General features: G+C 37.8%; 1 protein-coding gene across 1 annotated transcript in view; it reads right to left on the minus strand.

Annotated features, from left to right (window-relative positions):
* The window catches only part of GXYLT2 (glucoside xylosyltransferase 2), a 250,017-nt gene that overhangs the window by 119,007 nt on the left and 105,599 nt on the right, over positions 1–25,411 (minus strand). The window lies entirely within an intron of this gene.

Here is a 25,411-nt window from a genome sequence, read left to right on the forward strand (position 1 = left end):
CACTCAGGAAATTACAGGGGTTTTAGGAGCTCTGTCAGGGACTGGAGACAGAGACCAAATATATATTTTTCATTACATCAAACATGACTTATCTATTGACTGCCTACTATTGAAGAAGAGAATTTAGTTCCCTTTCACAAAAACTTCCAATCCCACCACACTTCTCATATACATGCTTTTCATCACCCAATAAAAAATACCAAAATATTGTTTAGATCAATATGCAATGTTTTCTAATGATGGCCATGTAAACACTATATCCAATTAAGGCATGGAGTAAACATGATACTTTCCCTTTACATACAACTCTGTTTTGCTTGGAATTAATAATTGTGTTTTTTGCTGTTGTTTGTTTGCTTAGTTTTCTCTGTGTTTATTAAAATTTTCTCCACAGTTTCCTGACTTGCTCCAATTAAGATGTTGTGCAGCTGTCATCTCCCTTCTCCCTGAGACTAATTTCATACGTCTCTTGTATGGGATTCCCTGTTTCCTGAATCTCACATCTTCCTCTTGATTGATGTATTCTCTCATTTTGGTGGAGAACACTCTCCACTGCTTCCCTGAGAGAAGACTCAGAGAGAGGTAAATATTTTGAAACTGGGCACATCTGAAATAAAATTTTATTTTTAAAGTTTTAACATTGTATTTACACCAAAACCAAAATCATTGTACTTTAACTTTACTTGATTTAAAGAAGCTAATTTATCAAACACAAGGTCTGTCCAGAAAGCATCCATTATCCAGCCATGTATTATAAAAATAGAGACATTTATTGAAAAAGATACAAGATAAAAGAAACATTGTATATAGGACAATGATGCCTCAGTCTTCTGCAAAGTAGGCATCTTGGGACCTCCCACAGTTCCCCCAAACTCCATCAGCTGCCTGGTCATATTTTCCTGAATCTCATCAACAGTCTGAAATCTCTTCCCTTTCAAAGGTGATTATAGTTTTGGGAAAAGCCAGAAGTCGTGGGGCACTAAATCTGGGCTGTAGAGGGGATGAGTCACCTGGGTGAGTTGATGTTTCACCAAAAAACTCTGCATGATATGTGAAGCTGCAGATCACCACTTGCCCATAGCTGCAGCCTTCTAAATCATCTGAAAGTCTGTGGAAGAATGTTCAATTTTCAGGCAAAATTTGATGCAGATCATTGCTCTACTTGCTCAGTCATTTTGAATGTGACAGCCACACAGTGCATATTCTCACTCAGTAGAGTCTATTGCCCCCACATGCACATTCCAGTCCACTCTCCTTGGCTGTCAGGTTACATCAATGTTAACCAAACTCTTCTAATTTTATTAACAATTGTTTGACTTTTCCAGGCTGTATATATAGTGGTAACATTATAACTATATAAGTTATAACTTATAACTATATAAGTTTCAGGAGTACAAATTATAATTTGACATTGTACTCACCACAAAAAAAATCTAGTTTCCATCCATCACCATACAATTGACCACCTTTAGCAGTTATGCCCTCTCTCCAGGCCCTCTTACTTTCTGGTAACCTCTTACCTGTTGTCTGCCTCTATGAGTTTATTTTTTGGTTTTTGTTTGTTTCTTTATATGCTGCCTTGTTTTTGTTTATACATTCCACATACAAGTGAAATAATATGATATTTGTCTTTTTCCATTTGAATTAATTTTCTCAAGGTCCATCCATGTTGTCCAAATGTCAAGATTTCACCTTTTTAGGGCTGAATATTATTCCACTGTATATATGTACCACACATATACTACACTTGGATTATTTCCATATCTTGGTTATTGTAAATAATGTTGCGATGAACATAGGTGTGCACATATCTTTTCAAGTTAATGTTGAAAATGTCTTGATTCTACTCATACACTTGAGATGTAGTTGGCTGGGTATGATATTCTAAGTTGGAAATGATAATGCCTTTGAGTTTTAAAGGCATTTCTCCAATATTTTAGCAACTCCCCTACTGCTGTTGAGAATTTTGAAGCCCTTCTGATTTTTTGTTCTTTGTATGTGAACTCCCTCTACCTTCGCTAGCACTGAATGTGATCTTTTTATTCCTATTGTTCCTATAGTTAAGTACTTTCTTTTGTTTTGTTCTGCTGTTGAACTCCACTGAATTTTCTAGTGTAGTTATTATAGTCTTCATCTCTATGATTTCCTTGATACTTTCTTATTTTCTCTTTGTTGTAAATTTTACTTTGTTCATATATTTTTCTCTCGACTTCGGTGACATCTATGACAGTAATTTTGAATTCTTTATCTTTTTCCTGTTTTTTCATTTTCCCTTTGTCTTTGTATATTAGATAAAATGGCCACCTCTCCCAATCTTACAAAAATGGTTTTGTGTAGGAAATGAAACTTTTTGATCAGCCTGTCCCAATCTCTTGATTATCTCTCAAATCTTTATGACTGTACACACCACCTTCTTTGTTCTGAGTGGCTCCCAGTAGTTGATAATGTGCCAAAATCCATTTGATGTGGGTATTTTCCTGATTGCCTAATATGTAAAAATCCTCCAGCTAGTTTCCAGATTTCTTTCAGAAGAAATTCCTCTGTGTGTAGCTGTATATTCAGTGTGTCCATGGGAAGAGGAGAACCCAGGAGGCTCCTATGTTGCCATCTATAACTGGAACCCTTGAAAATTCAAGTCATTTTGCCTGATGTTGTGTGTCTTTTTTCATGTAATGTGAAACTCTTTTTGTGGGTTCCCTCAATCTGGGAACTTGTGTCTTCTTATTCTGGGAAATTTTCTTAAATTAATTTCACTATTAATTTTCTGCCCTTTGTGTTCTCTGTTCTCTCTTCCCAAAGCCTTTATTTATTCAGATGTTGGACTTAGCCTCTATTTTTCTGATCACTTTTTGATATTCTCTATATCATTGCTTTTTATTGTTTTTAATATAACTTTCACAAAGATTTCCTCAACTTTTTCTTTCAATTCTTCTATTGAGTAGTTAATTTCTGCTACCTTATTTTGATTTTACAAGAATCTATGTTTAATCCTGTAAACGTTTTACTTTTCCCAAAATCCTATGTGTCTTTATGTAATATCTTCTTTCATTTTTCTGAGGATACTAATAATAATTTCTTTAGAAGTTTTATTAATTGTGTATATATTATTTTCTCTAAGTTGATGTTTTCTTCTTGTTTGTTTTAATGTCTGTCTTATTAGTGTTTCTTCAAATTTCTAGTGATTGCTGGATTTCTATGAATATTCAATAACTGTTTGAAAGTATGTGGAGGAAGTTCTGGTTGGGTCACTTTAATGGGAAATGCCATGATGTTAGTGTTCTTAAATTCCTACAGATATTTCTTCCAAATCTTTGCCTGGAAGGCATAATTTTCCTCGCAACATTCTGGGATCTGTGTGGAATGAAAAGGCCTAGGATCTCAACAATCATATGTAAGTTTTTTATTGAACCTCATGTTTTCAACATGATGCCCTCAATTATGCCTGGAATTTCTTAGTCCAGAGAACTTCTGCTTTATATTCTCTAGAGAGTAAACCTTCAACATTTTAATCAGGGAGGAGCAAGACAGATTCCCAGTTACATGCTACAAAACAAGCAATCTGGAATCTCAGTTAGTAACAGTTTTACTGAAAGAGACTTTCAACCAAACCTCCAATTCTAGGCTCATCTTCACTCTACTTCCAGAGGTAGCTGATGCCACCAATTTATTGGCCTTTTGAAGGTTGTGTCATACAATTCATTTGCTTCTGGACTTTACCCACTGCTGGTTAAATATACAGATGTCTCAAGCAGACTAAGGTGGTTACCACTACTCTAAATCCAGCTTAATCTTTGGTTGCCTGCTCTCCTGATTTTTCCCCCTAAAATAGAAGGTTAATGGACTTTAAAATTTTAATTATCAATTTTACTATAGTTTTGAGAACCAATGAATATAAATGCAAATGATTTCCTTGCAATTTTTAATCGTATGCAAGTCCAGTTGGTTAAACTTCTCTTCCATCCTGAGAGCCACTAACATCTTTTCAAGCAAGTTTTCTGATTAACTTAGCCTTAGTCAATTATGCTTGCTTGCAACCAGAGAATTATGTTACAGTAGACAGACAACAAATATTAGTTTATACTATGCTTCATAACAAACATGGTGATTCCAGAACTACTTTTTGAGGTCAAAAAGACAATTCCCTACAATGTACTTGATGTCATTATAGGAGTGTTCACTGCTGGAGCATGTTGTAATTGTGTTGTTGGTTATGGCTTGGCCAACTATAACAAATTTATTTATTGTTGATATTAACCAAGATAAGATACTTTGGGGAAAGTAGTTGATGATCACAGTAGTTTCATACCACTTATCAGTCCTCATAACAATACTAATAATGATAAAAATAGCAGTTAAAGATTACTACATGCCAGGCACTGTTCTTAAGGGTGTTAAATGAATTAACTACTTTGAGTTTACACAACGCTATGAGATAGGTAATATTCTTTATTTTATTTTATTTATTTAGTTTTAGAGACAGGGAAGGGAGGGAGAAAGAGAGGGAGAAAACATAAATGTGTGGTTGTTTCTCACACATGCCCAATTGGGAACCTGCAACCCAGTCATGTGCCCTGACTGGGAATCCAACTGGCGACCATTTGGTCCGCAGGCTGGCACTCAATCCACTGAGCCACACTAGCCAGAGCAGATAGGTAATATTCTTATTCTCATTTTATAGATGAGTAAAATGAGGGAAGTAAAAATTAAGTTGTTTCCCCAAGTTACAAAGTGGAGAAGCAAGTTTGAACATATTTTGGCTTCCTCAAGAGAACATGGTCTTAACAACTAACTGTACTATACTGTTTCAATATATCTGAAATAATTTTTATCACCATTAAATGCTTCCTAATACTGTGGCTATTAAAGTCACACATTATATATTATCTCATATATCTTACCTGAACAAAGTAGAAGGACCTCTCTAAGTGCCTGAGAAGAGGTGATATGGAACTATTCATTCTTAAGTCAGGAGATATCTATCGTTTGGCCTTCCCAGCATACCTTTCTCCATCTTCTGACAGGAGCAACACTCTCCCCTGTGGAAAAACAGAACCCATGTGGTTCAGATGCATTTGGGCACTGTTGCCCATGGAAGAGAATGTGACTCAAGTCAAGCCAGTCAGGATATCCAATTTCCTGGCTATAATAATTATTCAGGGATGAACAAATAAATCACGCTGGGTCAATCAGAATACCCAGAATTTATATACAGAGTTATTTCATACCATGCTTTTATTTCCTCTTATAACAGCTTTAGTAAAATATAATTTACATACCATCCACTTATAATGAACAACTCAATGGTTTTCAGTATATTCACAGAGTTGTGCAACCATTATCACATTATCTTAGACTATTTTCATCACCTCAGAAAGAAATCATTGAAGAGGAACTGCTCCAAAAAAGAAATCCTGTAGCCATTAGCTTCACTCCCCATTTTCCCCACCCTGCTTAGTCTAAGCAAGCAATAATTTACTTTCTATCTCCAAAGACAGATTTGCCTATTTGGGACATTTCATATAAATGGAATCATACAATATGTGTTCATCTGTAAATGGCTCCTTTAACTTTGCATGTTTCAAGGCACATCACAGTTGTAACACATATGAGTACTTCATTCATATTTACTGCCAAATATTTTTCCATTTTATGAAAATACTACATTTTATTTATCTAGTCAACAGTTGACAGTAATTTGAATTGTTTTCAGTTTTTGGCTCTTATGAACAATATTGTTATAGATATTTGGGTATATGATTTTCCGTACCGGCAGTATATGAAGGTTCCAATTTTTGGACACCCTTGCCTACACTTGTTATTATAGTCACCCCATAGTATAAAGTAGCATCTCAATGTGATTTTTATTGTATTTCCATGATGGCTAATGACATTGAGCATCTTTTCATATATATATTGCCCATGTGTATATCTTCATTGGTGATGCATTTATTCAGATATCTTTGCCCATTAATAAAATTTGGGCTATATTTGTTTTTGTTGTTGAGTTTAAGTGTTTATATAGTCTAATAAAAGTCCTTTATTAGATATGTGATACACAAATATTTTTTCCTATTCCATACACTCTTTTTCTTTAGTATATTTTATTATATTGTTACAGTTGTCCCAATTTCTTTTCCCTTTGCTCCCCTCTGCCCAGTACCCCTCTTCCCTCCAGCAGTCCCATGCCCCTTAGTTCATGTCTATGGGTTATGCATATAAGTTCTTTGGCTTCACCCTTTCCTATATTATTCTTAATTTCCCCTTGTCTATTTTGTACCAACCAATTATGTTTCTTAAACCCTGCACCATTTCCCTATTTCTTTCCCTGCCCCCTCTCAGTTGATAACCCTCCAAATGATCCCCATACCTATAATTCTGTTACTATTCTAGTTTGCTTGGTTGGATTTTGTTTTTATTTTTTAGATTCAGTTGTTGATACTTGTGAGTTTGTTGTCATTTTAATGTTCAGAGTTTTGATCCTCTTTTTCTTAAATAAGTCCCTTTAACATTTCATATAATAATGGCTTGGTGATGAACTCCTTTAGCTTTACTTTGTCTGGGAAGCACTTTATCTGCCTTCCATTCTAAATAATAGCTTTGCTGGATAGTCATCTTGGTGGTAGGTCCTTGCTTTTCATCACATCGAATAAACACTTTTTGCCTGCAAAGTTTCTTTTGAGAAATCAGCTGATGGTCCTGTTGGCACCCCCTTGTAGGTAACTCTCTGCTTTTCTCTTGCTGCTTTTATGACTCTCTCCTTATCTTGAACCTTTGGCATTTTAATTATGATGTGTCTTGATGTGGTCTTCTTTGGATCTAGCTTGTTTGGGACTCTCTGTGCTTCCTGGACTTGTATGTCTATTTCCTTTGCCAAATCTGGGAAGGTTTCCTTTATTATTTTTTCACATAAGCTTTCAATTTCTTGCTCTTCCTCTTCTCCTTCTGACACTTGTATGATTTGGATGCGGGCACGTTTAAAGTTGTCCTTGAGGTTCCTAAGCCTTTTCTCACATTTTAAAATTCTTGTTTCCTCATTCTGTACTAGTTGTTTTTTTCTTCCTTATGTTCCAAATCATTGATTTAAACCCCAGTTTTCTTCCCTTCACCAATGGTTTTGTGTTGATTTTCCTTTATTTCACTTAGCATAGACTTCATTTCTGCATTTGCCATATTTAAGCATATATGTGAAGTCTGTGAGCATCTTTTTCACCAGTGTTTTGAACTCTGCACCTGTTAGGTTGTCTATCTCCTTGTTGCTTTCTTCCATCACTGGAACCTGGATCTGTTCCTTATTTAGCGCCGTACTTCTCTGTCTCCTCATCTTGACAGGCTCCCGTGTTTGTTTGCTTCTGTGTCTTAGGTAGAGCTGCCAAGCCTGTTACGTTGTAAGGGGCAGAGCCTAGGTATTCATCCGTACAGGGTGACCAGTTTCATCACGTTGTGGTGCTATATCTGGAGGAGTCGTCTGAGAGGGAACAATGCTGCTTGCTCTGCACTTGTCCCTTTTACAGGCACTTATCCCACTTCCTGTATGGGACTGGCGCCCCTCTAGCTGTTCCCCAGGCCGTCATTCCCAGAGTGAGTGGGTCTGCAAAAGTTCTAGGACCTTGGAGGCCTTTTTAACAAGCAGACTCTGCTGAGAGACCAGCAGTTTCTTCCTATGCCCCATCCCTCACTGATTTTCATAGTCAGAGTAATGAGGCTTTATTTTCCCTCGCGCTGGAATCATGAGCTGTGTGGTCTGGTCTGGTGCTGGGAACACTCTCCAGGTGTCCCTCTCTACTTTTAAAAATGTGTGACCGCTTTCTTCAAGCCTGCTGCCACTGCTACTGCCACCACCATACTGCATCCTCACCACCCCAGCTCTGCCCCTCTTACCAGTTGGCTGAGTATTTCTTCTTTATATCTTTGTTTATTGGACTTCTGTGCAGCTTGATTTTCTGGAACTTCTGGTTGTCTCTAGTTTTGAGATAGTTGTATTCTTTCTTAGTTGTGAAGGGAGATGCAGCGCATCTGTTTAGGCCTCCATCTTGGCTGGAAGTTGTATTCTGTATTTTCTTTCACTTTCTTTATAGTGCCATTTGAAGCACATAATTTTTCAATTATGATGTCCAAATTAGCTATTTTTTCTTTTTCTTATGTTTTTATGCCTTATTTAAGAAACCATCGCCTAATCCCAGGTCATGAAGACTTACACCTATATTTTCTTCCAAGACTTTGATATTTTTAGCTCTTTTATTCAGGTCTTTGGTCCATTTTGAGGTAATTTTTACATATAGTATGAAGTAGGAAATACAAGTTCTTTCTTTTCTTTTTTTGTATGTGGATATCCATTTTTGCCAACACTACTTTCCCCAGTGAATTGCCGTGGCACTTTTGTATAAAATCAATGGACTGTAAATATGAGGGTTCATTTTTGGACTCTCAGTTCTCTTCCATTGATCTATATGTATATCCTTTATGCCAGTACTACACTGGCTTGGTTACTGTCGGTTTGTGGTAAATTTGAAATCAATAAGTAAGAGTCTTACAACTTTGTTTCCCTTCTTAAATACTGTTTTGGATGTTTTAGGTTCCTTGAATTAAAAAAAATTAAAGACAACTTAAGAGTAGTTTTAGGCACACTACAAAACTGAGAGGAAGGTACAGAGATATCCCATATACCCACTGCCCCCACACATGCATAGCTTCTCCTTAAGTCAATATCACACACCATAATGGTATATTTGTTACTAGAGATGAACCTATATTGACATGTCATAATCACTCAATCATAGTTTACATTATGGTTCACTCTTGATGTTATACATTCTATTGGCTTGGATAAATGTTTAATGACATATATCCATTATTATAATATAAAGAATATTTTCATTGCCCTAAAAATTCTTTGTGCCATGCCTATTCATTCATCCCACAATCACAATCCCCTCCCCCAACCAGGCAACTACTGATTTTTTATTGTCTCCATAATTTTGCCTTTTCTAGAATGTCATACAGTTGGAATCACAGTATATAATAGCCTTTCTGATTGGCTTCTTTCACTGAGTAATATGCATTTAAAGTTCCTCCACGATTTTTCATTGTTTGACAGCTCATTTTTTTAGTGCTGAATAATATTCCATTGTCTGGATGCACCACAATTTATTTATCCATTCACCTACTGAGGGACATCTTGGTTGTTTCTTTTTGTGCTTGAAAATATTTATAATGGCTACTTCAGTGTCTTTTTTCTACTAAATCTGACATCTGGATTCTCTCACAGGCAGTTTCTGTTGCCTGCATTATTTTTTTCCTATGAATGAGTCACACTTTCCTGTTTCAAGGATGTTTTAGACAATATATTGTAACAATTGTGGCTACTGGTCCTTCCGCCCATCACACACATATATACATACACACACCAACCTGAAGGGCTTGTTGATGTTGTGTGCTTGTTTATTCGTTTAGTATCTTGATTGTACTATTTTAGTGACTCCATTTTCACCCACTATGTGAAGCCTGTAATGTTGTTCCTCAGTGGGTGCAGCCCTGGGCATGTGCACAGTCATCCTGAAATGACTGGTTTTATCAGGATTCTCTTTGACCGACTCCTCTAATCTTTCTCTTAAGCTATCTGCCTCTGTTATTACACTTAGCTCTTAGGTTCCACTAATTGCTGGCTCATTGGTTTATTGTTCTTGACAGTGGCCTGAGGCACAAATTACTCCACAGCCTGATCCAATTAAATTCAGGACCATTTCCAGACAGTTTTTAAAGCCAGTCTTTGAACTTTGTTCTGAAACCAGGAGGGTACTTTTTAACCCTGGCTGGTTTAGCTCAGTGGATTGAGCGTCGGCCTGCGAGCTAAGTGTCGCTGGTTCGATCTTCCAGTCAGGGTACATCAGAGAAGGAAAACTCTGACTCCAAAAAACCTCCGCTGCCTTGCGGCATACCTCTTCAGGGGAAAGGCTTACTCCGACAGAAAATCCGGAGCCGGAGTCCCTAAGGCGGTTTGATGTTGTAGTCAACACCGGCAACTCCTGCGGCGCACCTGAACCCAAGCTGTATCGACTCCGTCTTTCCCTTGGACCCTTCAGCTGCGAAGAGAGGGGGGTCTGCTGCATGGGCAACAGCAGACCCTCCATATTACCCTGCCCAGGCTCTGTAGCTTCAGCGTCATCGCAAGATGTCAATTCAACACAGGAGGAGACAGATACCATGTCACTCCCAAGTCGGACTGCACAGCCATTCTCGGCGGTGCAGATAGACTCTTAAGAAGCTACACCATCATCTCTCGAGACGGAGGGCTGCCGACGACGACTTTTTATATTTCTTCCTGGTTCTCTCTTATAAACTAACTGGCCAATAGTTTATCTTGTTGCTCTCCTGAAGTTACCACCTTCCTCTTAATTAAGGGAGCCCCTAAAATCTTGACCACAGTTGGCTAGAATTTAAACTCTGCCACACATAGCTGGTAGAGATGAGGAATACTGCTGACCTGCCCCGTTCCCTCAAGGAAATACCATATCTTTCCACTGGGAGCTGTGGAGAAAAGGATCTTTGTGTTCTTGACTGAACTGTCTAGAACTGAGTTTCCATCATGCTAAGCTGGAAGGGAAGAAGGACGAAGTAACTCATGGTTCAAATGTCACAGAGTCATTCTGTCTTACTGAGTTTTAGTAGATTTTCTTGAATAATAAACAAGTTTCTATAGGAGCCTTTGCTTAGGCCCTTAGGACAATTTCCGAAGACTCAGGTAATTGTTTTAAAAATAATTTTTTCCAGCTAACTTGTTTCACTAAGGAGCGATTCCACAGAAATTTTCAGGCTACAATTTTGGATGTCACCAGCCTACTGTGCTCTTTTTCTGCTGCAGTAGCTAAATCTCTAGAATTTGGATCAGGCTGCTTCAAGAAGTTGTGTCTCATGGTGTAAGTCTGAGGGAGAAACAGAGCCCTGGTGACTTTATGGGAACCTCTAGATCTAGGCATTCTTGGGTTTAGCCCTATCATCTGAACTTTACAGTCTGGTAAGTCAGCAAATTTCCTTCTTTACTGAGCTAGTTAGGAATTGAGTTTCTCTTACATGAAACTAAGAGTTTCAAATAATATTCTGAATGTCACACCTTATAATGTATGAGTAGGGGGCTGGGATTGATGGGGGAAGGGAGGTACTGGGCAGAGGGGAGCAAAGGGGATAAAATTGGTACTACTGTAACAACATAATCAATAAAATATACTTAAAAATAATATATGAGTAAATAATAAGCACTGTGGAAAGCTTTTTCAACACAATTGTTATCTAGGGTCATTTTTACATAATCTTTTTGGCAGTTGGTCTCACCCAAAATTTTTGGTCTCTTGGTGCTTTATGAAATATTAAGGCATCATTTATGGTGATTCTTATTGACATCCCTCTTAATATGGATTTTAATGTATTACAGTTTCCAGTCAGTATTTGTTGATACTTAAAGGGTTGTTCCAAAGGAAGCCTCAATTAAATTGCTAATGCTGAAGTTTAATATGAATAACAACACAAAGGCCTGACCTTAATTATAAAAATTTCTAATAAGTCAGGTAAACCTTTCTTTTCCATTAGCCTATGGCAAACTCATTACAACCTCTCTGGTAAGTATACAGTTTTGCAAGCAATAGAACCAGTTCCAGACCTCTTTAACAAACTATAAGTGGTAAAAGAGGAGATTATATGCTGTCACCATGGGTATTATATTAAAAACCCAGGTAACTTAAGACTTGTGTTTATTTGTGGTGCTTCTTTGAAATATTAGAGAATGGAACAAGTTTATTAGAACTAAGTTGAGTTATAAAACTCTCAGGACAAATTATAGGTCAAGGCTATAAGAAATTTTATCCTGTCTCTCTTGACAATATTTTTCCTCAACTCCCTCCTTAAATGGGTGTGCTTGAGGCAAGTGTTGAGACCATGAAAGACAACAGACATTATTATAATCTTGGAAGTGATTGGAAATTGATTTTAAAAATTTTGCTCCCTGGTAAGACCTGTATTGTGCCTTAACCTAGTTCATATTACCATATTGGATGTCATATGACAATTAAGTATCTGCAGATTCTGCAATCCAGTTATTGCTGTCATATTTTAAATATCTCTAGGATCCCAACTGTAAGAAAAAAAGAAAACTGGTGACTCCCAAACCAGTAGAAAATAATTAGCAGCAAAGGGCAAATGTAATTAGAGGGTCTCTGAAGCAGAGTTGACAGTATTAGCATATTTACAAATCAGAAAAGGGACATTCCACAGTTCAGCACAAAGGATATCTAATATCAAAGCGGGGGAGATAGATAAGTCATCACAAAACTCTGGGAAATGGGTAAATGTAGCTAGACAGCCCAGCAAACAAGATAGAAAAATTTGAAAGAAGAGCTGGAGACAGACCTATAACCAAATCACCCTCAGTTAATTATCACCCTCAGTTAACTTAGTTAATCATGTTAAATTGTAACTCCAGAGTATCCAGCATGGAAAAACAGGGAAGAAAAAAGAGGGGAAGAGAGGCGGGGGTGGGGTGGTGGTGGCTTTATTTGCATTTGGGATAAAAACAGCCAGCTCCATCTTTTCAGCATGCACCTTGATTTGGCTTTTAGGCTGCGCCCTGAGCTGCAGATCTGTGAATAAACAATTGCCTCAGTTACTGCTCAAGTCCTGTGTCCCAGTTTTTATTGTGAGCATTTTCTCACACCAACTGCACCATTTTATTGAGGACATAGATCTTTGTGTCAGAACATGGAGGCAGCTAGAATGCACACCTGGACTTTTGGTATATGGTAATCAACCTGGCTCTGGATTTAGCCATTCCCAAAGATATGCTGATGGCCTTAGCAGTTCCCCAAAAATGTGTTGATGGACTGAAACCATTCCCAGGGGAAATGGTAATGAACCTAGCCTGATATGTTAACTAACCTGGTGTGTGTGTGTGGGGGGTGTGAGCAATGAGATGTAAATAATCTACTTAATATGTTGATAAGCAAACTCACCCTCACCAAAATGTGTGGTTGACAAATATAAAAAAGGTGCCTGCAGAAGTGCAGGTGGGACTCTTACGGGCCCACGAGGAGGATCGGGAGTCCCCATTTCCCCATTCTCCAGTCCCTTTCTCCTCATCCCCCTTGCTCCTATGGGCCCTTGAGTTGGTCCAGGCACTGCCTCTCCCCTTCCACCCCATTCCTCCTTCCTTTGTTTCCTCAATAAACCAGTTATCTGTTCCCACAGCAGTCTCTGGGTGATTTCTGAGAGCAAGGCTGCCCTGACACTTTGTAATCACATAGACATAGTGTGTAACAAAATATATAGGTCCATTATAAAATCTTACTAATTCCTATTAAGTGGGAGAAGGTGATGTGAATTCATGAAACAATTATTTCCCTTACTAATGGAAAAGGGATATGTCCTCCAGCATCAATTTTAATGAACAGTTTTTATTTGTTTGTAACTGGCATATTGTTTTAAATACCTTAAGCTTCTGAATTACCTGAAAGCAGTATGCAGTCTAGAGAGCTTAACTGAGCCATCTGATTAAGTGTGCACCAATAATTGTCCTGTTCTTAGGACCATTATTCCCAGAACCAGAAAAGTAAATATCCACCAGCTTTTAAGACTTCATAAATCTTGAACTGGTGGGATCAAAATTACAGTGATTGTACTTAAAAATCTAATAGGCTTGAGTTGCAAAGACTTGTGCTCTGATCAATCTCATAGTAAAATCTTACCTGAGAAAGGCTTTCTTCTACAGATTTGAGGTAAATGAGACCCTTTCTCAGCCAACTGCTGACCAAGTGTAGAATGTTTACATTTTAGGATCTCCATCTTCTCTGTTCTGCATCAACAGCACACCTGATTTAGTTTTACAGAGATAAATTTCAAAGAAAACATCACTTAAACTTTATTCCAAAATATTTGGAGGATCAATACATCTCATAGATGCCCCCAAATTCCAAATTCATAATCTGCTGTTATGATATGACTTAAGAGAAAATAAATGTCCTCTTAGCCACAATCTCTGTCATTTTAAGGAACTGTAGTTTCCCTTCTCAAAAGCAGACAAGGAATGCCAGTACTATCTGTTATTCAAAATGAAATATTTTCTTAGCTGGCTGAATGAAAATCATCATGTGGTCCTCTTTTTTTGAATAGTGGCAATAAAGTCACAATTCAAGGTCAGGAAAAATTCAAATATGTGCTAATATTTTTTGGAAAGATTGGGGAGACAATTTTACAACAGTAACTTTGACTATATAATGCATTTTCCCCTAAAATAAAGACACTAAGCAGAAATCTGACAATTTTTTTCTCATCTTTTTAAATGGTAATTAGTTTTAAAATCACCAACCTAGAGATTTCAGTGCCAATTTGAGGCTGTTTTTCCTACACTAATTTTTATCAATTAATCCCATCTGACAACATATATAAATGGTCTGTGGCATGAAAAACCAGGTTATTCAATGAGTGAGTAAAAACAGTACATTCAGGCCTTGTTCATCTCACAGATTCTGTGTAAGAAATGCTAAAACTTGCTGAAGCTATCCATGGTCATTTTTGGTTCCATATAAATTTTTGAAGTACTTTTTTAGGTCTATAAAATCTGCCATTGGTATATTAATAGGCATTTCATTGAATCTATAAACTGCTTTGAATATGGATATTTTAATGATGTTGATTCTTCTCATTCATGAACATGGTATATGCTTCCATTTACTTATATCTTCCTTAATTTCTTTCTTCGGTGTTATGCAGTTTTCCACGTGTAGGTCTTTGACCTCCTTGGTTAAGTTTATTCCTAAGTATTTTATTTTTCTTGTTGCTATATTAAATGGGATTTTTTTTTCTAGTTTCTATCTTTGATATTTTATTGTTGGTGTTGAGAAATGCCTTCAATTTCTGAATATTCACTTTGTACCCTGTGATACTGCCAAGATAAATTATTAGGTCAAGTAATTTTTTAGTGGCATCTATAGGGTTTTCTATGTACACTATTACACTATCATGCCATCTGCAAATAATGACAGTTTTACTTTCTCTTTTCCTGTTTGGATGCCTTTTATTTCTTTTTCTTGTCTTATTTCTGTGACTAAAACTGCCAAGACTATGTTGAATAGGAGTGGAAAGAGTGGACATTCTTGTCTTGTTCTTGATCTTAGGGGGAATGCTTTCAATTTTTGCCCATTGAGTATGATGTTGGCTTCAGGTTTCTCATATATGGCCTTTATTATGCTGAGGTATGCTCCCTCTATTCCCACTTTGCTAAGTGTTTTCATTATAAGTGGGTGTTGTACTTTATCAAATGCTTTTTCTGTATCTATTGATATGACCATGTGATTTCTGTCTTTCATTTGTTTATGTGGTGTACTATATTTATTGATTTGTGAACATCAAACCATCCTTGCATCCCTGGGGTGAATCCCACTTGATCGTGGTGTATGATCTTTTTAATGTGTTACTGGATCCCATTTGGCAATAGTTGAGAATTTTAGCATCTACATTCATAAGTGATATTGGCCAGTAGTTTTCTTCCTTTGCTGTGTCTTGACCTGGTTTTGTAATTAGGGTAATACTGACTTCATAAAAAAAGTTTGGAAGCCCTGGCTGCTGTGGCTCAATGGATTGAGCATCGGCCTGCGAGCCAAGTGTCACTGGTTCGATTCCCAGTCAGGGCACATTACTAGGTTGCACTTCAGGTTCCCAGTTAGGGGCATGAGTGAGAGGCAACCACACCGTAAAAAAAAAAAAAAAAAAAAAAAGTTTGGGAGTCTTCCTTCTTCTTTGATTTTTTGGAATAGTTTGAGAAGGATAGGAATTAGTTCTTCCCTAAATGTTTTGTAAAATTCACTTGTGAAGCCATCTGGTCCAGGGCTTTATATACTGGAAATTTTTTGATTACTGCTTCACTTTCACTAGTTAGTTATCTGTCTATTCAGGCTATCTTCTTCTTGATTCAGTTTTGGAAGATTTTATGTTTCCAGAAATTTGTCCATTTCATCCAGGTTGTCAAATTTCTTGTCATATAGTTGTGCATAGTGATTTTTTAGAATCCTTTGTATTTCTGTGGTATCGGAGGTAAATTCTTCTCTTTCATTTCTAAATTTATTTATTTGGATCTTCTCTCTTTTTTTCTTGATGAGCCTAGTTAAAGGCTTGTCAATTCTGTTTATCTTTTCAAAGAACCAGTTCCTAGTTTTATTAATCTTTTTATTTGCCCTGGGTTTTGTTTGTTGTTGTTTCTCTAGTTCCTGTAGCTGTAGGGTTAGGTTGTTTATTTGAGGTTCTTCTATCCTTTTTAGGTAGGCTTGTATTGCTATGAACTTCATTTTCAGGACCGCCTTTGCTGTGTCCCATAAGTTTTGGACTGTTGTGTGTTCATTATTTCTTGTTTCCATTTTTTTTAAATTTCTTCCATGAAGGCATCATTAACCCATTCATTATTTAGTAGCACGTTATTCTCTCTCCATGAATTTGAATGTTTTTGAGTTTTTTTTCTTGAGGTTGGTTTCTAGTTTCAAGCCATTGTGATCTGAGAAGTAGCTTGATATAATTTCAATTTTCTTGAATTTGTTGAGGCTTGTTTTGTGTCTTACCATGTGGTTTATCATTGGAAATATTCCATGTGCACTTGAAAAGAATATATATTTTGCTTTATTGAGGTGAAAAGTTCTATATATATCAAATAAGTCCATTTGATCTAGACTCTAGATTCTAGTGTTGTTTAATGCCTCAATATCCTTGGTGTTTCTTGGTTTTGAAGATCTGTCCATTGTTGATAACGGGGTGTTAAAGTCTTCTACTGTGAGTGTGTTGCTGTTGATATCTTTCTTGTAGTTTTCCTTATATATTTGGGTACTCCTCTGTTGGGTGCATATATGTTTACCAATGTTATATCTTTTTGATAGATTGTTCCATTAAGTATTATAAAATGTCCTTCTTTGTCTCTTTTTATGGTCTTTGTTGTGAAATCTTGTTGTCTGATATAAGTATTGCTACGTCAGCTTTTGTTTTCATGTCCATTTGTTTGAAATACTTTTTTTCATCTCTTCACTTTAAGTCTGTGTAGATCTTTTGTTCTGAGGTGAATCTCTTGTAGACAGCATATATGTGGGTCATGTTTTCATATCCATTCAGCTACCCTGTGTCGCAATTGGTGCATTTAATCCACTTCCATTTAAGGTAATCATTGATTGGTATGTATTCATTGTCATTTTTTCCCTTTGTACCTGTGTTCCTCTCCCTCTGTCTTTTTCTTCTTCTTAAAGCATTCCCTTTCACATCTCTTGCAATGCTGATCTGGTGAAGAGGTATTCTTTTAGTGTTATTTTGTCTGGGAAACTCCTTATTTCACCTTCCATTTCGAATAAGAGCCTTGCTGGGTAGAGTATCCTTGGTTGGAGAACTTTTATTTATTTTAAATTAATTAATTAAATTTTTAACAAGGTTACTTTATTTTATTTTTATTTTATTTATCTGTTTTTAGAGGGGGGGGAGGAGAAAGAGAGGGAGAGAAACATCAAAGTGCAGTTGCCTCTCATGCACCCCCAACTGGGGACCTGGCGTGCAACCTGGTCATGTGCCCTGACTGGGAATCGAATCAGTGACACTTGGTTCATAGTCTGATGCTCAATCCACTGAACCACAGTAGCCAGGGTGGAGACCTTTGTTTTTCATTGTCTGAAATATTTTTTGCCATTCCCATCTGGTTTGTAGTAGTTCTGTTGAGAAATGAGCTGAAAGACTTATTAGAGCTCCCTTCTATGTTATTTGCTGTTTTTCTCTTGCAGCCTTTAGGATTGTCTCTTTGTCCTTTTTCATTGCCACTTTAATTATGGTGTGTCTTGGACTGGGCCTCCTTGGGTTCATCTTCCTTGGGATCCTCTGTGCTTTCTGTGCCTGTGAGACATTTTCTCTCATCACATTTGAAAGTTTTATGTCATTACTTTTTCAAACAGGTTTTCTATCCCTTACTTCTTTTCTTCTCCTTCTGGTATCCCTATGACATGGATATTATTATGTTTCATGTTGTCCTCCAGCTCTGTTAAACCCTCTTCATTCTTTTTTTCATTTTGTTGCACTGTCTGGGAATGTTTTTCTATGTTGTCCTCTAGCTCACTGATCCAATCCTCTGCTTCATTCAGCCTGCTTTTGATTCCTTCTACTGTGTTCTTCAGTTCAGAAATTGTATTCTTAACTTCTCTGGTTCATTTTGATAGTTTCTATGTCCTTTTTAATGCCAGTGTAATTCTCAGTAATTTCCTTACAGCTTCCCTGGAGTTCTTTGTAGTTTCCCTAAAGTTCTTTGTAGTTCCCAGGGATTTTACTGTAGTTTTCTCTGAGTTTGTTAAGTTCATCAATCTTCCTTATTACCATGGTTTTGAATTCCTTGTCTGAAAGTTTGTTTCCTTCCATTTCATCTATCTCTCCTTCTGGAAATTTCACCTTTCCTTTCGATGGGGTGTTGTTTATTTGTCTCCCCATTTTAGACAGCTCTTGTTTGTTTCTGCTTCTTAGATTGATGTGCTTTGACTTTCTGCTTTTGTATTGTGATTTTCTGTGGTAGGAGTTCTCTGCGATTCAGTGGTGCAGATTCCTTGATCTCCTGAACTTGATGCTCTTGGGATGCCCTTTTTGCCTTTTATTTGGGCTGTCTGATAGTATTTTGGTTTTGGTTCTTGTTCTGTTGTTCTTTGGTGGGTTCTTCCCTCTCCAGCTAGCTGTTGAGAGTCACTCCACCCACCTCATTTTGTAAACAGTTGTTGAGGTGCTGCTAAAACAGAGTCACCTGCCCAGGCAAGAATCCCACACCCACAAAGATATCCCCCCACCTTCAATCACTGTATCAACTGCAAGTGAGCCCATATTAATAAGGATGTAAAGAGATTGAGACTATTACAAGAAAGGAAAAACAAATAAAAGTTGACTAATTGAAATAAAAATGATTTTTGAGAGGGGAGTGGGTGGAGCAATAATAGTAGCAAGTACAATATTCCATCAGTTATCACAGGTATTACATTCCTGATGCCCTGCAAAGTAGAAACTTTACATTTATTCTACACTCTTAAACCTACGTAACTTTAACAACATACATATACAGTACTGCAAAATCCCACGATATAGCGAAAAGTCTGCAATAAATAATTAAATATAATATCTTTAAAAAATTTCGCAATACAATGAGGCCACGATAAGTGAACTGTGATATATATAGCGAGGGACTACTGTAGTGATATGACAATGAGAGAAAGCACAATTTATATTGTATATAAAAAGGGAGGGAAGAAGGCAGAATGAATTTAGAGAGGGGAAATGTGTAGTATGGGGTTTGAACAGAAGTAAAAAAAGAAAAAGTACATATATATATATATATATAGTGTGTGTGTGTGTGTGTGAGAGAGAGAGAGAGAGAACACACACACACACAAATAAGGATGAAGAATAAAAAAATAGGCATCAAATTAAAGAAAAAGTTTCACTACAGCACTAACAATAACCTATGAGCTAAGATTAGTAAAGGTGGGATGGGAGTAAGAGGTGAAAAAGAAAGAAAAAGAAGTTTGAGAGATTCCTGGAGGAAAGGGAAGTGATTTTGAGATGAGAGGAGGAGAAGGAATACTTAAGAGTGAGGAATAGAAGCCAGGCTAAGAGAGGGAAAAACTCAAATTTAAAATGAAAGAAGGAAAGAGCTGGAGGAAGGTACAAATGGATTAGGAGAGGGGAATGATAAGATTTGAGATTTGAAATACAAGAATAGTGAAGATCTAAGAAAAAAGCTGCAGAAATGTCACAGATAATTAAGGTGGAGAGAGAATAAGTGTATTTTATTATGGGAGAAAGAATGTGCGGTAAATCATGACAAGAAAATTGGTATGTAGAGGCTGGAGAAGTGAGGAAAAAAATGAGTGCACATTGGAAACAAGTCATAGTAAGAGAACAGATAGAATTTAAAACAAAAAGAAGTGGAAGTAGTCAGATAGTAAAATTGACTGATAAAGAGAGGAACAAAATATGAGCTTTAATATAAACTATAATATAAATACTATTTATTTATAATGCATAGACTGGGAGGACAAACAATGACTATTGAAAGGATATGTAGGAGACACCTACTGTAGAAGACCACAGTAGAATTTGTCTCCAAAATACCTATATTTTTCCACTTTCTTCTCTTTCTAAATCTGCCCCTGTTGACTTCAGCTTGTGTCCAAGTCTGATTCTAGGCAGCCTTATCATAACTACTGGGGTTCTTCTGCCTGTGTCTCTCTCTTTCACTTTTTACTCTAATCACTGAAATACACAGTCAGGCTTAAGCAACATGGGGCAGGGCCAAGTACTTTCTTGGGTTGGGGGGCTACTGCTTTCCCTCAGGCTGTTGCCTCCCAGAGGTAAGCGACCTGCCCTCTTGATTTCTCCCATAGTACTGGGGATAAGTCTGCACTGGGGTTTGTATCACTGTCACCCCTCTCTCCGTTGCCACCACTACCCCAATCTCACCTCAAGCATCTCCAGTCCACCTCACCAGCCTCACGTCCACCAGATCCTGGGGCAAGTGCGGGCATGCACTCCCTTTAAGAATCTCACCACACCTCTAGTCATTCCTCCCGGATTGGTGGAAACAAATAAACAAAGAAAAGAAATGTTGCTTTATGCCTCTTAGAGCCAGACCCCACCTGGCTTACTCTCAGCTCTGCCAGCAGGCCCAGCCTGAGTTTCATCCCCCAAACCTCTCAGGGGGAGTCTTCTGGGCATTGTAAAATCTCTCTACACACCAAGCCTCTGCCCACAGGCACCAGGTCAGCACTCACAGAACTCCCACCAGCATCTCTTCCACAATCTGCACCCAACAGGTCACTAAGAAGCAGACTCCTGCATATGCCCACAGCCATAAGGCTCAACTCCAGGCAGTGTCCAGCTGATTATACATATGGTTTCTCAATAACTAAGCCAAAGACGCAGACATGGTGATGGGGGGAGAAGCCAGCACACCCTTTTATTGAGTGTCTCATAGATATCACTGGACAGGGCACCCACAGCAGGAGCACAGTTTCTAGGCCTCTGCCCTTCCCCAGCCTTCACTCTCTACCCCCTGGATCCCGGCTACTGAGTTGGTTCACCAGTGTCCCTTCCCAGTGCAACCTGAGGCGTTGGGCTGGGGTGGGGTCCCCAGCAACTCTGCTTAGAAAGTGCAGGCCGGAGTTCCTTCTTTATCCCTGTGTTTTCACACTCTTGTCCCAGTTTTCCCTATCTGAAAGCTGCTCTCACCCACTCTCTGCTCTCTGCCTGTCCTCCAAGTCTCCTCAGCAATAGGAACACATCCAGCAGGCCGCTCATTACCCTGCCACCATCTTCTTTTCTCCTCTCTGATATTTTATTGTTGGTGTACAGAAATGCCTTTGATTTCTGAATATTGACTTGTACCCTACTACTTTGCCAAATTCAATTATTAGGTTGAGTAGTTTTTTTGTGAAGTCATAGGGTTTTCTATGTACACTATCATGTTGCCTGCAACTAATGACAGTTTTACTTCTTCTTTTCCAATTTGGATATCTTTAATTTCTTTTTCTTGTCTGATCACTGTGGCTAGGACTTCCAAAGCTATATTGAATAGAAGTAGAGAGGGTGGACGTCCTTGTCCTGTTCCTGATCTTAGGGGAAAGCTTTCATTTTTCGCCCATTGAGTATGATGTTGGCTTCAGGTTTCTAACATATGGCCTTTATTATGTTAAGGTATGCTCCCTCTATTCCTACTTTTCTGAGTGTTTTCATCATAAATGGGTGTTGTACTTTACCAAATGCTTTTTCAGCATCTATTGGGAAGGGGCATAAAGTGGAGTGAAAATATCCTCTTCAACAAATGGTGTTGGAAGAACTGAACAGGGACAAGCAAAAAAATTAAACTAGACCCCCCCCCCCAACTTACACCATACACCAGAATAAAGATGGGTAAAAGACTTAAATGTAAGCCATGACACCATAAAAGTTCTAGAGGAAAACAGGTAATAAAATTTCAGATATCCCACATAGCAATATTTTTGCCACTATATCTCCTAAGGCAAGGAAAATAAAGAGAAGAATAAACAAATGAAACTACATCAAACTAAAGAGTTTCTGCTCAGCAAAAAAAGAAAACAAAACAAAACAAACAAACAAAAAAACCCATCAGCAAGGTGAAATGGGAACCAACTGTATGGGAATACACATTTGCTAATGATACCTGTGACAAGGGACTGATCACCAAAATATATAAAGAACTTATATGACTCAACACCAAGAAGACAGATAATCCAATTAAAAAGTGGGAAAAGGTCCTGAAAAGACACTTCTCCTTCTTCAAGGAGGACATACAGAGGGTCCATAGGCACATGAAAGAATGCTCAACATCACTAGCCATAAGAGAGATGCAAATTAAAACCACAATGAGATACCACCTCACCCTGGTCGGATGGCCATCATTAACAAATCAACAAACAACAAGTACTCATGAGGATGTAGAGAAAAGGGAAATCTAGTACACTGTTGGTGGAAATGAACACTGGTGTAGCCACTGCAGCAAACAGTATGGAATTCCCTCAAAAAACTAAAAATGGAACTGCCTTTTGATCCAGCAATTCCAGTGCTAGGATTATACCCAAAGAATCCTGAAACACCAATTCAAAAGAACCTATGCATTGCTATGGTCATAACAGCACTATTTATAATAACCAAGTGCTGGAAACAGCCTAAATCCCCATCTGTAGATGAGTGGATCAAAAAACTGTGGTACATTTATACAATTGAATACTACACAGCAGAAAGAAATAAGGAGCTCCTACCTTTTGTGACAACATGGATGGAACTGGAGAGTATTATGCTTAGTGAAATAAGCCAGGCGGAAAAGGCAAGTCCTAATGCAGAAAACTAATGAACAAAAGAAATGATTGAGCAAAATAGAACCAGAGGCATGTAACAGGAACAGATTGACAGTGACCACAGCAGGGAGGGGTAGAGGGAGAGAATGGGGGAAAGAAGGGGAAGGGTCTAGTCAAGGAACTAGTATGAATGACCCATTGATATGAACATGGACAACAGGGTGTGGATTGACTGTGGGATAGGGAGGTAGAGTGGGCTGGGTAGGGGAGAGCAATGGAGAAAAATGGGACAACTATAATAGAAAAATAATTTTAAAATTATAGACTTTTAAGTGGAAATTAAAGTTTTGAAATATAGTCCTTTCATTTTCCTAGAAAAAAAAAGAAATGCTAAAAATACTATCTGCCATTTAGGGTTTCAGATCAATAGATAGTAAGACTCCCCTGTGTGGATATGTCCCATGTGCTTCAAAATCAAAATATGACTCACATTAAAATCATCTCCCCTTTTACCAAAACAGATATTTCTCTAGCATCTTCCATCTCTAAATAGCACCACCATCAATTTAGTAGGTTGAGCCATATGAAATTGCCCTTTTTTGTAGGCATAAATAGCTGAGTATTGGCAATTTCAAACAGATTAACCTTAATAGTTATTCAGGTCAGAAACCTGGGTAAAATCCTTATCACTTCATTTCCCTTCAACTCTTGCAACAAACTAATCATGATGCATGATAAATTCTATTTTTCAGGTAGGTTGTGATCTATTTCTAACTCAACTACCATAGCCCAAGTCATCATTGATTGGCTTCAGCAATTCCACTGTCCATACTGCAGTGAACCAGTGTGTCCTCTTTAAAACACAAGTTATATCATCCCACTTCCATACTAGAAATCAGTAAACAGCTTCTCACTGTCCTTAACACAAAGAGAAGATACTCAACATGGCTTATAGAGCCAGAAAGTTCCAGTCCCTGCTGACCTCTTAAATCCCACCTCACTGTATTTTCTGGTTACTGTAATTTCTTTTCTTTCTTTTTTTTCAGATATGCTCCTTCCTAACTCAGGATCTTTGTACATACTCTTCCATCTGCTTGTAACCCTTTTCTCTCTCATTAACCCACAGGTCCTTGTCATTCAGTGATCCCTACTTCTTCATTCATGTCCTAGTATAAAGGCCATGGCTCAAAAGAACCTTCTATGACCTCCCCCCTACCATAGAAGAACCACATATTCCATCAATGAGACTGTTCACTTCAGCACAGATCACCCTTCCAATTACCTGTTCAATGTCCTGTTTGATTCAAACTCCAAGAGAGTAAGACCACAACTGTCTTGTTCACTACCATATCACCACCACTAAGCCAGACCTAGCATCTAATGGGTACCAAATAAATGTTTGAAGGCATGAATCCCTCAAAAACTGCAAGATTATAATACAGAGCTGCCATCTTGGCTCAATGATATCCTGGTTTTGATATATATTCAGCAATTTTTCTATTTAGGATTTTTAAAAATGAACTTGAGAGCCCTGGCTGCTGTGGCTCAGTGGATTGAGCGTCGGCCTGCGAGCCAACCACACAGTGATGTTTCTCTCCCTCTCTTTCTCCTTTCCCCTCTCTCTAAAAATAAATAAATAAATAAACAAACAAATAAATTATTTTTAAAAAGTGAACTTGAAACAGTCAATTACAGATTTCAAAATCAAAAGCGTAAATAAGAACCCTGGACCTCTTCTGAATTATTCCCTAATATGACTATGTTACTGTAGGTAGCAGCGAGGAATGAGCAGCCAGAGGGGAAATAAAGCAGGGCCCCACCATCATAATCTAACAAAGAACTTAAAACATGAGGCTGGAAATAAATGAGAGACATGTCTCACTCATTTACCTAGCAGTCCTAAGCCTGGTACAATAAGATTGCCAGGCATTCTGAACATCACAAAAAAAAAACTATGATAATGCTGATGGAGGGGAGCCCTTGAAAGTCAGTGTGTATTGTCTCTACTAGCTGGGAAAGAAAGCCTTTGTGATTGTATTAATCCCAAGGCCTGGATAGGAAGAGGATAAGGGGAAACCTAGAAGCCAACTGAAGTATATTAACCTCTGAACTCCAATAGTCATCACACTCAGTTTAGCTGAGTACCCACTTGTAGCCTCGGTTCAAGTGTATAGAATAAACTTACTAACAAATTTACTGCCTTATTTCCTCTGTATACTTCACAAATAAACTTGCTCTCTCATTTCCACTATATGTGTTTGTCTCTCAGTTGAATTTGTCTCTTGCGAGCAAGGCAAGAACTGAGGAACAAGCTCAGGTGTGGGGCAGCCCTGACTCGGGACTCTCCCTGGTAACAGCTATATCTAGTAGTAGTTATCATTATAAGAGAAATAATAATCAGTGCTAATATTTATAGAGAGTCAACTTTCTGCCAAGCTGATGGAGGAAACTGAGGTGTAGAGAAAGAAATTAGGAGTTTTCTGATGTGTACATAGCTGGTAAATGGTGCCCTAGTCAAAAAGACCCATAATTCAAAACAAGCTTTGGATGTTCTCAATCCCTCAATC

Source organism: Furipterus horrens, unplaced genomic scaffold (genome assembly GCF_987537825.1).
Source record: "Furipterus horrens unplaced genomic scaffold, mFurHor1.1.pri manual_scaffold_7, whole genome shotgun sequence".
In the NCBI taxonomy this organism is placed as follows: domain Eukaryota; kingdom Metazoa; phylum Chordata; class Mammalia; order Chiroptera; family Furipteridae; genus Furipterus; species Furipterus horrens.